Source organism: Giraffa tippelskirchi, chromosome 7, assembly GCF_054371585.1.
Source record: "Giraffa tippelskirchi isolate mGirTip1 chromosome 7, T2T-mGirTip1v1.2.pri, whole genome shotgun sequence".
Classification (NCBI taxonomy): domain Eukaryota; kingdom Metazoa; phylum Chordata; class Mammalia; order Artiodactyla; family Giraffidae; genus Giraffa; species Giraffa tippelskirchi.
In genome coordinates, this window is record NC_137281.1 from 110,886,237 (window position 1) to 110,900,502 (window position 14,266).

The following is a 14,266-nucleotide window of genomic DNA, read 5'->3' on the forward strand; positions in this document are numbered from 1 at the left end:
TTTTTTAATGTACTTTCTTACCTTCTACTCCTTCTTGCCTAGAACAGGGATTCTCAGATGTTAATGTGTTGCCAGGAACCTAGTGAAAATGCAGATTCTGATTCCCAAGATCTGGAGTTATGCCTGGGATTTGGCATTTCCAAAAGTTTCCAAGTAATGTTTTGTTGCTGGTCTATAGACCACACTTTGAATGACTAAGACCTAGGTACTAATTTTCAGTCTTCAAAACCCTGCTCTTGGATGAGACCTCCTTTGAGGAAACCTTTCTACCTTGACATTGTCTCAGTCTTTGGTGAAATGCTAAGCAATTAAAGGTTCAAGACAAGTCCTGTGCCATTATGGTTGCCAGCTAAAATCCCAGGTTCTCAGTTAAATTTGAATTTCAGATAAATAACCCCCCAAATTTAGTATATTGCATGGGACATACTTATGCTAAAAAAGTATCTGTTGTTTATTTGAAATTCAAATATACCTTGGTGTTCTTTATTTTTATTTGCTAAATCTGGCAACCCTACCTACCTCCTACTGCTCCCACCTACTCCCAGTGCCTGCAATTACATTGCTGCTCCTCAGAGTCTTAAACAGACATCCCAGAGCAGGTACAGTCTTTTGTCCACTGCAGCATGCTAGCTTGGGGATACTCCTTTGATTTTTCATTTAGCCCACAAGAGGAGCTCAGTGTTCACTGGGCATCTGTCTCCCTGTGAGTTCCTTGAGTATAAGGACAGCATCTTCACCCGTGTCTCCCCAGTTTCTAGTAGCATGAAAGATGCACAAGAAATACTTTCCAAATTGAAGTGAGTTAAAAGAACTCATTTTCTAACTCAGCTCCCTTGGGTGATGGCAGAAAATGACTTTGAGCAGAGGTTGGAAGGCCCTGAAGCTTTGGGTTCAGAGACAGGGCTGGGGTCTAAGAAAAACACAATAATCCTCCTTTCAGCAAAGATCTTTGTTCTAAAAAGCATATATGTTTTGATTAACCCAATCATGGATTGTCTGTCTACAGATCAGAACCACATTCTCTCTTAATTCCAACTAGGCTAGGTGTATACTCTACCACCCCCAGGATAAACTGTCCCCGCCTCACCCCTCAGCGTCTCTCCCAGAGGATCCTCTGCTCATTATCTCTATCTCCCTCTTTAGTTGCCCAAGGACTAAACTCACATTTACTCCAGATATTATGTGACCCCTATTTTTTGCCTCTTTAGTGATCTGTAGGGGAGATTGTCCAGATCTTATAGAATCAAATCAAATTTAAGGACATGGGGACTTTAAATACTTTTGAGGGGTTTAGGATAAAGTGGCTTTTACCAGTTCTATTCCATTTGCATGTTTGAAAGCTAAACATTAAATACCCTTGAGTGTGTCCTGAGAGATGTAACCCTTTACAATCTGTGATGTCAACATTCAGCAGCTGTGTGTCACAGATCTGAGAGCAACTCTGAAGACCCTGTCCTATGAGAGTTTCTGGCACCTAAGTATAAAGATTTAGACAGCTTATATTTGCAGTCAGGGGAATAAAGAAAGAGCCTCTGCTTATCTCTAGAACTTTCTCCATCTTTCAGCCAAATGAAGCACTGACCAGGTTGTTGCGTGTGACATCTCTGATGTTCAAGGAGGCTGACATAAGCATGATTGCCTCCAAAACCACACAAAGTCATGGAAGGCCCATCACAAGCAGCAATTTCATTTTAATTTATTATTCAACATTTACTCAAGCTTAGGTTCATTTGGTATATGTAATCTCTAGCAAGCCAAGTTTCTTTTATGAAAACTGAGAGTCCAAACACAGAGTAATTACTCTGCAGAGGGAAAAACCACCATCGGTCAAATAGTGCCACTCTAAATATTGACACTGTATACTTTCTGCCCTGGGTTAACCATGTGAATCCCACTGGCCTCCCTGTGTCACGCTATCTCTGCATACAAAGAAGGAAGGTGTTAGGTATAGGAAAGTGATAGGAGGAGGTTGAAAGTCAGAGCAGCAGCCCAGGAGGCAGGAGTGGAATGGTCAGTGCAGTAAGAGGCAAAAAATAAAAGTTGTGGATCACATTTACAAGTTACAGTAGCCATAACTACTGTAGTCCCCTGTGCTTATCAACCCCTATGCTCAGTGGACATGAGTTTGAGCAAGCTCCAGGAGTTGGTAATGGACAGAGAAACCTGGGGTGCTGCAGTTCATGGGGTCTCAAAGAGTCGAACATGACTGAGTGACTGAACTGACCTGACTGAAGTGCTTTATATATATATATATATATATATATATATACATATGTATATATATATAGTACTCAATGGCACCCCACTCCAGTACTCTTGCCTGGAGAATCCCATGGACGGAGGAGCCTGGTAGGCTACAGTCCATGGGGTCACTAAGAGTCGGACACGACTGAGCGACTTGACTTTCACTTTTCCCTTTTATGCACTGGAGAAGGAAATGGCAACCCACTCCAGTATTCTCGCCTGGAGAATCCCAGGGACGGGGGAGCCTGGTGGGCTGCCGTCTGTGGGGTCGCACAGAGTCAGACACGACTGAAGCAACTTAGCAGCAGCAGCAGCAGCAGTACTCACAAAAAGTCCTCTAGAAAGTTGAGCAATACCCATTTCACCCCATCGTCCCTGAGGTGGTCTACCTGAGCAGACCATGCATACATACAGAACAGAGGTCTTTCAATCCCAGGAAGTTAACCTTCAACATCCTCTTGCTCTGGATATCTCTATCACCTGACCTCCCAAAGTGAATCTCTGTTAAAAATTCGCTTTGTATTTTTTCCCCTCATAACAATTTACGCTGAACATACTTTCATGTCAAGAATGTTTCAGTGAGAACTCTGGATCTCTGGCTGAGCTCAGGATGGAAGTACGGATCCCTTGTCCCCAGGGCAGGAGTGCCCCTCAGATCGTAGACAGGCACTTTGGGTGAGAACTGTCAGAGGTCTCACTTTGGGTGAGAACTGTCAGAGGTCTTCAAAACCAATCAATTCAGCCTTTCTTGTTTTAAGAGGTCAAAGCCCAAGGGGATATCACTGTGGAAAGAGAATCCCATATTTATTATTCCAAGGAAAAGTTTAGTGATCATGTGCTTCAGTCTCCTTATTTTTCCAGTGAAGAAATAGTCTCAGGGATACACAAAGCATACCCATGCCCACATACTCAGTTAACCTTCAATCTAATCTGTGCCTGTGCTCCACCAGTCTGCCACCTGGCTTATCAGGATCGTCCCGACCCAAGTCTCCCTCACTGCAGGCGGATTTTTTACTGACTGAGCCACCAGGGAAGCCCTCTCTCATGAGCTCAGTGGTAACAGAAGCGCCAAGCTAATCTGAGTCTCAAAACTGCCCTGACCAAGAACCTAAAACTATGAACATCCAGCACTCACTTTCATACAGATATGAAAATTCAACTGGCAAACTCACAGCCTGAGTACTGTTTGCTCATTACTGAACAGAGGCTCCCTCTTTCCCCTTAATATCAAATTTCCATGATACCAGCAACAATGCTTCTCCTGTCTAGAAAGATGTATATGCCCCTATTTCCAGGCATGTGGAGCTGTTGAAATGTATGGCTGATAAGGGAAATGCCTTCTAGTAGCATAAACACTTAGAAGACATGCATGGTTGGTTCAGTGGTAAAGAATCTGCCTGCCGATGGAGGATATGTGGGTTGGATCCCTGGGTCGGGAAGATTCCCTGGAGAGGGAAATGATGACCCATTCCAGTATGCTTGCCTGGGAAGTCCCATGGACAGAGGAGCCTGGCAGGCTACAGTCAATGGAGTCTCAAAGAGTCGAACACAACTTAGCAACTAAACAACAACAACAATGGTTATTATCAATTAAGAAGATAAAGATAATTAAATCAAACTTAAGGACATCTAAAAGTCTCATTGCCAAGATATAAACACTGCCAATATTTTGTCTAGGTATTCTTCTAGGATGTATGTGTGTATATGTGCTTCTCTGTACTTAAATATATTTCTCTTGCAAAAGGAAGATAGACTATGTTATTGATGTTGTTTAGTCACTAAGTCATGTCCAACTCTTTGCAACTCCATGGACTGTAGCCTGCCGGGCTTCTCTGTCCATGGGATTTCCCAGGCCAGAATACTAGAGTGGGTTGCCATTTCCTTCTCCAGACGATCTTCCTAACCCAGGGATCCAACCCACATCTCCTGCATTGGCAGACAGATTCTTTACCACTGAGCCACCAGGGAAGCCCAAAGTAGTGTCATACTTACTGCTTAATCATTTTTCAATTAATAATAATAGCAAATTTCTCCTTATGTCTCTAAATGCATTTTTAACCTGTTTTGGTGAATGCAGAGCATTGTATTACATATTCACTAGCAAACATTTATTGAGCACCTGTTTTGCCCCATATAGTAATGCTTGGTACCAAGGATACAAAGTTGAATAAGACAGTCAGCATCCCAAACTTCATGGAGTCACACTACAATGCAGTATACTCAGTTTGCTTCCCAGAACCACCTGGGGTTCAGAAGGTTGAACTTCTAGGCCTGTGTATCAGGAGCAATAGCTGTCACCCAAGAGGCTGAGCTAGCAGCCTGAGGACACAGGTACCAAAGGCCAAGATATCTTTAGAACTGATTTTAGAGAATATGACTTTGTCACATCTCTCCTCTTCTCACCTTCTGACCCTGTTCTTACTATAGAGTCTGATGCATATAAAAAATAAATAAATTCTTATTTATTTATACCCAGTTTGTACCCAATAAATAAATTCTTATAGAACTTATTGAATGCAAATTATTGTTATGTGATATATGAATGTTTTCTCTGCTTTTAAAATGTACATTTTAAGATAATTTACTCCCCCACAATGTAATGTTAGCAAGCAGAGAACACTGCACAGAAGGTACCTTGCTGTTCTTTATACTGTACTATACTAGTATTTAATACATACTATACTCATCTGTTCTGTACTATATATATACTAGTATTTGATACATACTATACTCGCCTGCTCTGTACTGTACTATGCTAGTATTTAATGTGAACTATACTCACCTGTTCTATACTGTACTATGCTAATATTTAATATATATTATACTTGTCTGTTCTGTACTATACTATGCTAGTATTTAATACTTACTATACTCACTTGTTCTGTACCATACTATGCTAGTATTTAATATGTACTATACTCTTCTGTTCTTTATACTGTACTATACTAGTATTTTATACGTATTATACTCAACTGTTTTGTACTGTACTATACTAGTATTTAATACATACTATACTCATCTATTTTATTCTATACTATGCTGTGCTATAATTAGTACCATGTGAATAGCTTGTCACATAATTGTACTTTTGACCTAGCAATGAGTCTACAAAGAAAAAACAAGAATGCTTTTTCATTCACTACTGTAGGTGGGAAGGATAACTTTAGCTCCTATAAAATATGGGAAAGTGAAACCTGGAAGCATTGGGTAAGTCACTGAATATCCTAAACTAGAAGCTATTGGAACCCAAGCCAGAATATAAGCTATTGCCTTGCTTGTTAGTTTAGCTGCAGAACATCAGTAACAAACCAGTTAAGTTCAAGCAAAAGCAAAGCAAACATGCTGAAGTGGAGGATGGAAGACAGCAGAACCTCTTCAGCCTAAGACAGCAGAAGGAGTGAGACTTTTAGAATCACAGAGAAGTGGGTTCAGATCCCAGTGCCAGCACTTACCAGCTCTGACACCGTAACAAATTTCTCAATTTCTAGGACTCAGTTTTGTCTTCTTTAAGTAGGAACTTGCAGAGGTATGATGAGGATTAAAGATCATGCATACAGAAGTGTCTTACATGGGGCCTGTATGCCATAATGCTCAATGTGTGCATGCATGCTGAGTCACTTCAGTCGTGTCCTACTCTTTGTGACCCTATGGACTGCAGCCCACCAATCTCCTCTGTCCATGGGATTCTCCAGGCAAGAATACGGGAGTGGGTTGCCAGTGGGTTCTACTCCAGGGGATCTTTCCAACCCAGGGATTGAACCTGTGTCTCCTATGTCTCCTGCATTGGCAGGCAAGTTCTTTACCACTAGCACCGCCTGGGAAGCCCGATAATGCTCAATAAGAAGATGCTATTGTTGAGAACATCATCATCATTATTACTATTAATATTATTATTATTATGGCTTCTGTAAGAGGGAGGCTATTCCCTTCTCCAGTCCTTTATTAGAATATTCAAAAGCTGAAGAAGTTTGGAACTGCTCATCTGCCATGGGGCTCTGTTTACATCTTGAATTACTCAAATGAAATGTAAAAACAGCTTCACTGCTTCGTAAAGTGCTCATTACTTTAATTCAAACAGCACAGAGTTCCCCTCAAAATAAATGACTCTGTCCATCTGTTTATTTCCCTCTGCTAAACTGATTTCCTGCTTTTCTTGGGCTGGTGAGAAACACTTCAAAGACAGCTGATATAAACTAAGTAAGGAAGTCCCTGGCCCACATTACCAGTCTCTGGAGGGCCTCAGACAGCCTGGGCAGAAAGGCAGTAGTACAATATCCAGCCTATATGTTGTGATGTCCATGGTCCATAGGCATTGTCACTCAGAGGTCCACTGCAGTGAAGGATTTGTTGGGATGCCATTTTTTACATTGATTGCATTTTGTATGACCAAATATATTTTTATTTTATCTTTGTAATCCTCTAGATCATGACTGTCATAGGACACCATTTCAATCAAAATCTTGATGATAAAATATCATAACTAAATGATTTTGTGTATAAAGACCAGAAAAAGAAATTATATGGAATTGATATATAATTCATTAAATGTATGTGGCAGTATCTTATTAATCTTCTAAGTACCAAAAACTCATCAAAAGACCACTCAGGCATAGGCAATTATTAAATTATCTTCAATAATTTTCTTATTTTTAGTCAGACAAAACCCATATTTTTTCACATATTTTTCAGTTCTGTCATTATTTGTCAAAACATAATTGATCAAACTGTTCATTAGACATCTGATGCGTTTAAATATTTGGACTTGTTATATGTGGGCCTCCACTTACATTCATGCCACAGACCCAGCGAATGTTAGGGACAGGCCTATTCCTGAAGCATGGTGACCACAGTGATTATGTGAGTCCACATGTCTGATGGTACAAGTGTTAGACTAACCAGGAAGACCAAGAGACTTTGACAGAATAATTGCTTCTTTTATGATTTCTACATAGAATTGACCCTTCTAATCTTTTTTTTAAAACTTGAATAATAATTGATTAACAATATTCTATTAATTTAAGGTGTAGAAACTTACATTGCCCTTCCCTCTTCCTCTCCCCACTGAAAACCACTAGCTTGTTCTCTGTATGTGTGAGTCTGTTTCTGTTTTATTATATCCACTACTTTGCTGAATTTATATCATTTCCACATATAAATGATAACATAAAGTATTTGTCTTTCTCTGCCTGACTTATTTCACTAAGAATAATACCCTTCCATTCCACCCATGTTGTTGCAAATGGCATAATTTTATTCTTTTTAATGAATTACTAGTATTTCATTGTATATATATATTTATACACTACATCTTCTTTATCCATTTACTTGTCGATGGACACAGTCATTTTCATATATTGGCCATTGTAAATAATGCTACTATAAACATTGGGATGCATGTCTTTTTTAATTAATGATTTCATTTTCTTTGGATATATATGCAAGAGTAGAATTGCTAAATCATGTGGTAGTTCTTTTTTATTTTGTGAGGAACCTCCATACTGTTTATTTGTGGTCTTTTTGATGATAGCCATCCTGATAGGTGTAAGGTGATATCTCATTGCTTTTGACTTGCGTTTCTCTCATGATTAGCAGTATTGAGCATGTTTTTATATGCCTGTTGGCCATCTGTATGTCTTCTTTGGGAAAAGGTCCATTCAGGTTGGCTGCCCATTTTATAATCAGGTTGTTTTTGTGATACTGAGTTGTATGAGCTAGTTATATATTCTGTGGTCATATCATTTGCAAATATTTTCTCTCATTTAGTATGCTGTCTTTCCATTTTGCTGATGGTTACCTTTGCTGTGCAAAAACTTTTAAGTTTAGTCTAAACAACAGAATTTAATAAAATCATGGAAAAGATGCATGAAACTAAGAGCTGGCTCTTTGAAAAGATAAACAAAGTTGATAAACCTTTAGCCAGACTCATCAAAAAAAGATAAAGATGGCCCAAATCAATAGAATCATAAATGAAAAGAAGTTACAGTTGACACCAAAGAAATACAAAAATCATAAGATTTTACTATAAACAACTATATTAATGAAATGGACAACATAGAAGAAAAGAGCAAATTTCTAGAATATACGATCTCCTAAGACTAAATGAGGAAGAAATAAAAATATGTGCAGACCAATTACTAGTAATGAAATTGAATCAGTAATGAAAGACAAAAAGCTCCCCAAAAGCAAAAATTCAGGCTCAGATAGCTTCACAGGTAAATTCTACCAAACATTTAGAGAAGTTCAGTTCAGTTCAGTGGCTCAGTTGTGTCTGACTCTTTGCGACCCCGTGGACTGCAACACACCAGGCCTCCGTGTCCATCACCAACACCTGGAGCTTGCTCAAACTATGTCCATTGAGTCAGTGATGCCATCCAACCATCTCATCCTCTGTCATCCCTTTTTCCTCCTGCCTTCAATCTTTCCCAGCATCAGGGTCTTTTCTAATGATTCAGTTCTTTGCATCAAGTGGCCAAAGTATTAGAGTTTCAGCTTCAGCATCAGTCCTTTTAATGAATATTCAGGACTGATTTCCTTGAGGATTGACTCGCTTAATCTCCTTGCAGTCCAAGGAACTCTCAAGAATTTTCTCCAATACCACAGTTCAAAAGCATCAGTTCTTCAGTACTCAGCTTTCTTTATAGTCCAATACATGACTGCTGGAAAAACCATAGCTTTGGCTGGACAGAAATTTGTTGGCAAAGTAAAGTCTCTGCTTTTTAGTATGCTATCTAGGTTGGTCATAGCTTTCCTTCCAAGGAGAAAGCATCTTTTAATTTCATGGCTGCAGTCACCATCTGCAGTGATTTTGCAGCCCCCCAAAATAAAGTCTGACACTGTTTCTCCATCTATTTGCCATGAAGTGATGGGACCGGATGCCATGATGTTAGTTTTCTGAATGTTGAGCTTTAAGCCAACTTTTTCACTCTCCTCTTTCACTTTCATCAAGAGGCTCTTTAGTTCTTCTTCGCTTTCTGCCATAAGGGTAGTGTCATCTGCATATCTGAGGTTATTGATATTTCTCCCAGCAATCTTGATTCCAGATTGTGAAGCTTGTGCTTCATCCAGCCAAGCATTTCTCGTGATATACTCTACATATAAGATAAATAAGCAGGGTGACAATGTACAGCCTTGACGTACTCCTTTTCCTATTTGGAACCAGCCTGTTGTTCCATGTCCAGTTCTAACTGTTGCTTCCTGACCCGCATACAGATTTCTCAGGAGGCAGGTCAGGTGGTCTGTATTCCCATCTCTTTCAGAATTTTCCACAGTTTATTGTGATCCACACAGTCAAAGGCTTTGGCATAGTCAATAAAGCAGAAATAGATGTTTTTCTGAAACTCTCTTGCTTTTTCGATGATCCAGTGGATGTTGGCAATTTGCTCTCTGGTTTCTCTGCCTTTTCTAAAACCAGCTTGAACATCTGGAAGTTCACGGTTCACGTGTTGCTGAAGCCTGGCTTGGAGAATTTTGAGCATTACTTTGCTAGCGTGTGAGATGAGTGCAATTGTGTGGTAGTTTGAGCATTCTTTGGCATTGCCTTTCTTAGGGATTGGAATGAAAACTGACCTTTTCCAGTCCTGTGGCCACTGCTGAGTTTTCCAAATTTGCTGGCATCTTGAGTGCAGCACTTTCACAGCATCATCTTTTAGGATTTGAAATGCTCAACTGGAATTCCATCACCTCCACTAGCTTTGTTTGTAGTGATGCTTTCTAAGGCCCACTTGACTTCACATTCCAGGATGTCTGGCCCTAGGTGAGCGCTCACACCTTCATGATTATCTGGGTCGTGAAGATCTTTTTTGTACAGTTCTTCTGTGTATTCTTGCCACCTCTTCTTAATATCTTCTGCTTCTGTTAGGTCCATACAATTTCTGTCCTTTATTGAACCCATCTTTGCATGAAATATTCCCTTGGTATTTCGAATTTTCTTGGAGAGATCTCTAGTTTTTCCCATTCTATTGTTTTCCTCTATTTGTTTGCACTGATCACTGAGGAAGGCTTTCTGATCTCTCCTTGCTATTCTCTGGAACTCTGCATTCAGATGGGTATGTCTTTCCTTTTCTCCTTTGCTTTTGGCTTCTCTTCTTTTCCCAGCTATTTGTAAGGCCTCCTCAGACAGCCATTTTGCTTTTTTGCATTTCTTTTTCTTGGAGATGGTCTTGCTCTCTCCCTCCTGTACAATGTCACAAACGTCAGTCCGTAGTTTATCAGGCACTCTGTCTATCACAGCTAGTCCCATAAATCATTTCTCACTTCCGCTGTATAATCATTAGGGATTTGATTTAGGTCATACCCGAATGGTCTGGTGGTTTTCCCTACTTTGTTTAATTTAAGTCTGACTTTAGCAATAAGGAATTCATGATCTGAGCCACAGGCAGCTCCCGGTCTTGTTTTTGCTGGGTGTATAGAGCTTCTGGAGAAGGCAATGGCAACCCACTCCAGTACTCTTGCCTGGAAAATCCCATGGACAGAGGAGCCAGGTAGGCTGCAGTCCATGGGGTCACTAAGAGTCGGACACGACTGAGCAGCTTCACTTTCACTTTTCACTTTCACTTTTCACTTTCACTTTTCACTTTCATGCATTGGAGAAGGAAACGGCAACCCACTCCAGTGTTCTTGCCTGGAGAATCCCAGGGATGGCGGAGCCTGGTGGGCTGCCGTCTATGGGGTTGCACAGAGTCAGACATGACTGAAGTGACTTAGCAGCAGCAGTGTAGAGCTTCTCCATCTTTGGCTGCAAAGAATATTATCAATATGATTTTGGTGTTGACCATCTGGTGATGTCCATGTGTAGAGTCTTCTTTGTGTTGTTGGAAGAGGGTATTTGCTATGACCACTGCATTCTCTTGGCAGAACTCTATTAGCCTTTGCCCTGCTTCATTCTGTACTCCAAGGCCAAATTTTCCTGTTACTCCAGGTGTTTCTTGACTCCCTACTTTTGCATTCCAGTCCCCTATAATGAAAAGGACATCTTTTTTGGAAGTTAATCCTAGAAGGTTTTGTATGTCTTCATAGAACTGTTCAACTTCAGCTTCTTCAGCTTTACTGGTCGGGGCATGGAGTTGGATTACTGTGATATTGAATGGTTTACCTTGGAGACGAACAGAGATCATTCTGTCGTTTTTGAGATTGCATCCAAGTTCTGCATTTCAGCCTCTTTTGTTGACTATGATGGCCGCTCCATTTCTTCTAAGGGATTCTTGTCCACAGTAGTAGATATAATGGTCATCTGAGTTAAATTCACCCATTCCAGTCCATTTTAGTTCGCTGATTCCTAGAATGTCGATGTTCACTCTTGCCATCTCCTGTTTGATCACTTCAATTTGCCTTGATTCATTGACCTAACATTCCAGGTTCTGTCAAGATGCAATATTGCTCTTTACAGCATTGGAACTTGCTTCCGTCACCAGTCACATCCACAACTGGGTGTTGTTTTTGCTTTGGCTCCATCTCTTCATTCTTTCTGGAGTTATTTCTCCACTGATCTCCAGTAGCATATTGGGCACCTACCGACCTGGGAAGTTCATCTTTCAGTGTCCTATCTTTTTGCCTTTTCATACTGTTCATGGAGTTCTCAAAGCAGGAATACTGAAGTGGTTTGCCATTCCCTTCTCCAGTGGACCACATTTTGTCAGAACTCTCCACCATGACCCATCCATCTTGATTTTCAGGCAACCTTAAATTCAATGTCATCCTGGATATTTCCTAAATAGTTTAATAGCATGCAGATTTTCTTGTTTAAATTAGGAAAATAATTACCTAAAATCTTACTATTTCCCCAAGTCACTTGTTTTTGTTCTTCTACATGTCCCCTTAATCCATAACATTTGCACTACCAAACGAGTAGTATATTTTAAATTCTAACCTGTTTAGAATTTTATATCCTATTTTTTTCTGCTTAACATTGTAGTATAAGTATTTTTCCTTTATTGTTACAGAATCATCATAAATAACTACAGAAATTTTATCAATTTAGTAGACTGTATTTTATGTAATTGTTTTTCTACTGCTAGTTTTAGTTGTTTTCAATTCTTTGCTATTAAAAAAAATGTTGGCAATATATTATTCTCCCTTTCTCTGATTGGTTTTATTTGGGGGACTTCTTAGCAAGACTCGTAGTAATGATGGTAGTAGAAGAAGCATTCTGGAATCCATTATGTAGAGCCCTTGGGGAAATTATGTTTTGGAATTCATAATCATTCAGACTTTAGAAAAATCATGTGATGAATATGCTGTATATCATATAAAGCTCCCAGCAGTGTCTGAAAGCAACACCTCATAGTCAGTCCATTGGTAATTCAGTATTGAGATGTATGAGTATTCACTATTTTTTTAGAAATGCTTTTTATTTTTTTTAGATTTTAGTATTAAATATTACACCTGATCTATTGTTTTAGGTTTCTTCTTCAGACCACAATTATATTCATGTAGGATCTCCTTTGCCTGGCTTCCATTTCAACCAGTTTCTCTCTAACCTGTTTTACTTCTTACTTAATCTTGCTTTCATTCTCTTGGTTGTTTACCTGCCTACCTTAGTACTCTTAAATTACATTTGCATTTTGATATTATTTTGTCTTTTTCTTCTATTTCATTCCTGAGTTCCATTAGCTTGTGTTTAATATTTCCTTTTTCTGTCCATTTGGGTTCTTAGCTTTTGTAATTCTGATTCACGTTTTCTCACCACCCCTAATCTTGATTGAGGATATTTAATTCCACTGAGAATGCTGTGTTAAAGTTTTTTTCAGATTTATGTTTCATTGGGGTAGGGGGGATTTTTCAGCAGCAGCAGAATTTTATTCACATCCTTTGACTTTTTGTAGTAACTTTGTGTAGACAGAGTATTTTTTTTATTAGTCCTATTTATTTCATGGATAGATTTTCTAGTTAGAGAACAGCTTTCTCTGTCAGCTTTGTCTTCTTTGGCAAGGTTTTTTCAATGATGATTTTGTTGGTGGACAGAGAAGTTCACATTTAGTTTCCCTTTCATTTCTTAAGAATCTTTAATTTTTCTCATATTTCCTTCTTTTTTCATCACTGCATCATCATCAAGTGATAACACCTTCTCTATATTTATCTACTCCCCCTCCAGAAGCACTGTTTCTCCAAGGCTGACACTTCTGATTTTGTAACACTCTTAAGCCCCTTCTTCACAGCCTAGGCTTTGAATGACCAGGTCCCTATCTATGTTCATATTTTGGCATTTATTGCTATGCTTTCCTTTCTTAAAATAAGTTTTTATTTCTTTTTCTACTTTAAAAAAATTTTTGTTTATTATTTATTTTTGGTTGTGCTGGGTCTTTGTTGCTGTAAGCACACTTTCTCTTGTTGTGGTGAATGCAAGTTACTCTTCATTTCAGTGCCGGAGCTTCTCATTGCAATGGCTTCTCTTTTGCAGAACACAGGTTCTAGGTGCACAGGCTTCTGTAGTTGCAGCGCGCAGGCTCAATAGTTGTGGTATATAGGCTCAGTAGCTGTGGATCATGGGCCGCAGAGCAAGTAGTTTTCATTGATTGTGGTGCATCAGCTTAGTTGCTCCATGGCATGTGAAATCTTCCTGAACCAGGGATCAAACCTGTGTCCCCTGCATTGGCAAGAGGATTCTCATTCACTGTACCACCAGGGAAGTCTTGTGCTTTCTTTTTGTAGGTGACTTTGTCAGAGCTTCCTCTGAGTCATCCACTCTTGTCTGCTTTTTTATCACTGAATCTTTTAAGCCTTTCCTCATCCACTCTTTGCATGTATATGCTTTAGCAGTGGATCAACAGCAAGATCTCTTGGACATTATTTTCCTACTCATAGTTAATTTGAAGGCAGTAGAGTTTTCTTTCTCCTAGCAATACAGAAGTTGTACTTTCTTTTTGGGTAGTTTTATTTGTTCTCTTTGTGGATTTTATGTTTTGGGGAGAAGGAGGAAAAGAAGATTTATAATCAGATGGTTACAATTGTTCTGAAAACCTGAAAAGTAAAGTGAAGTCGCTCAGTCATGTCCGACTCTTTGCAACCCCATAGACTGTAGCCTACC

General features: G+C 39.4%; 1 protein-coding gene across 2 annotated transcripts in view; it reads left to right on the forward strand.

Annotated features, from left to right (window-relative positions):
* Positions 1–14,266, forward strand: part of LOC145512873 (uncharacterized) — a 606,383-nt gene that overhangs the window by 557,555 nt on the left and 34,562 nt on the right. The window lies entirely within an intron of this gene.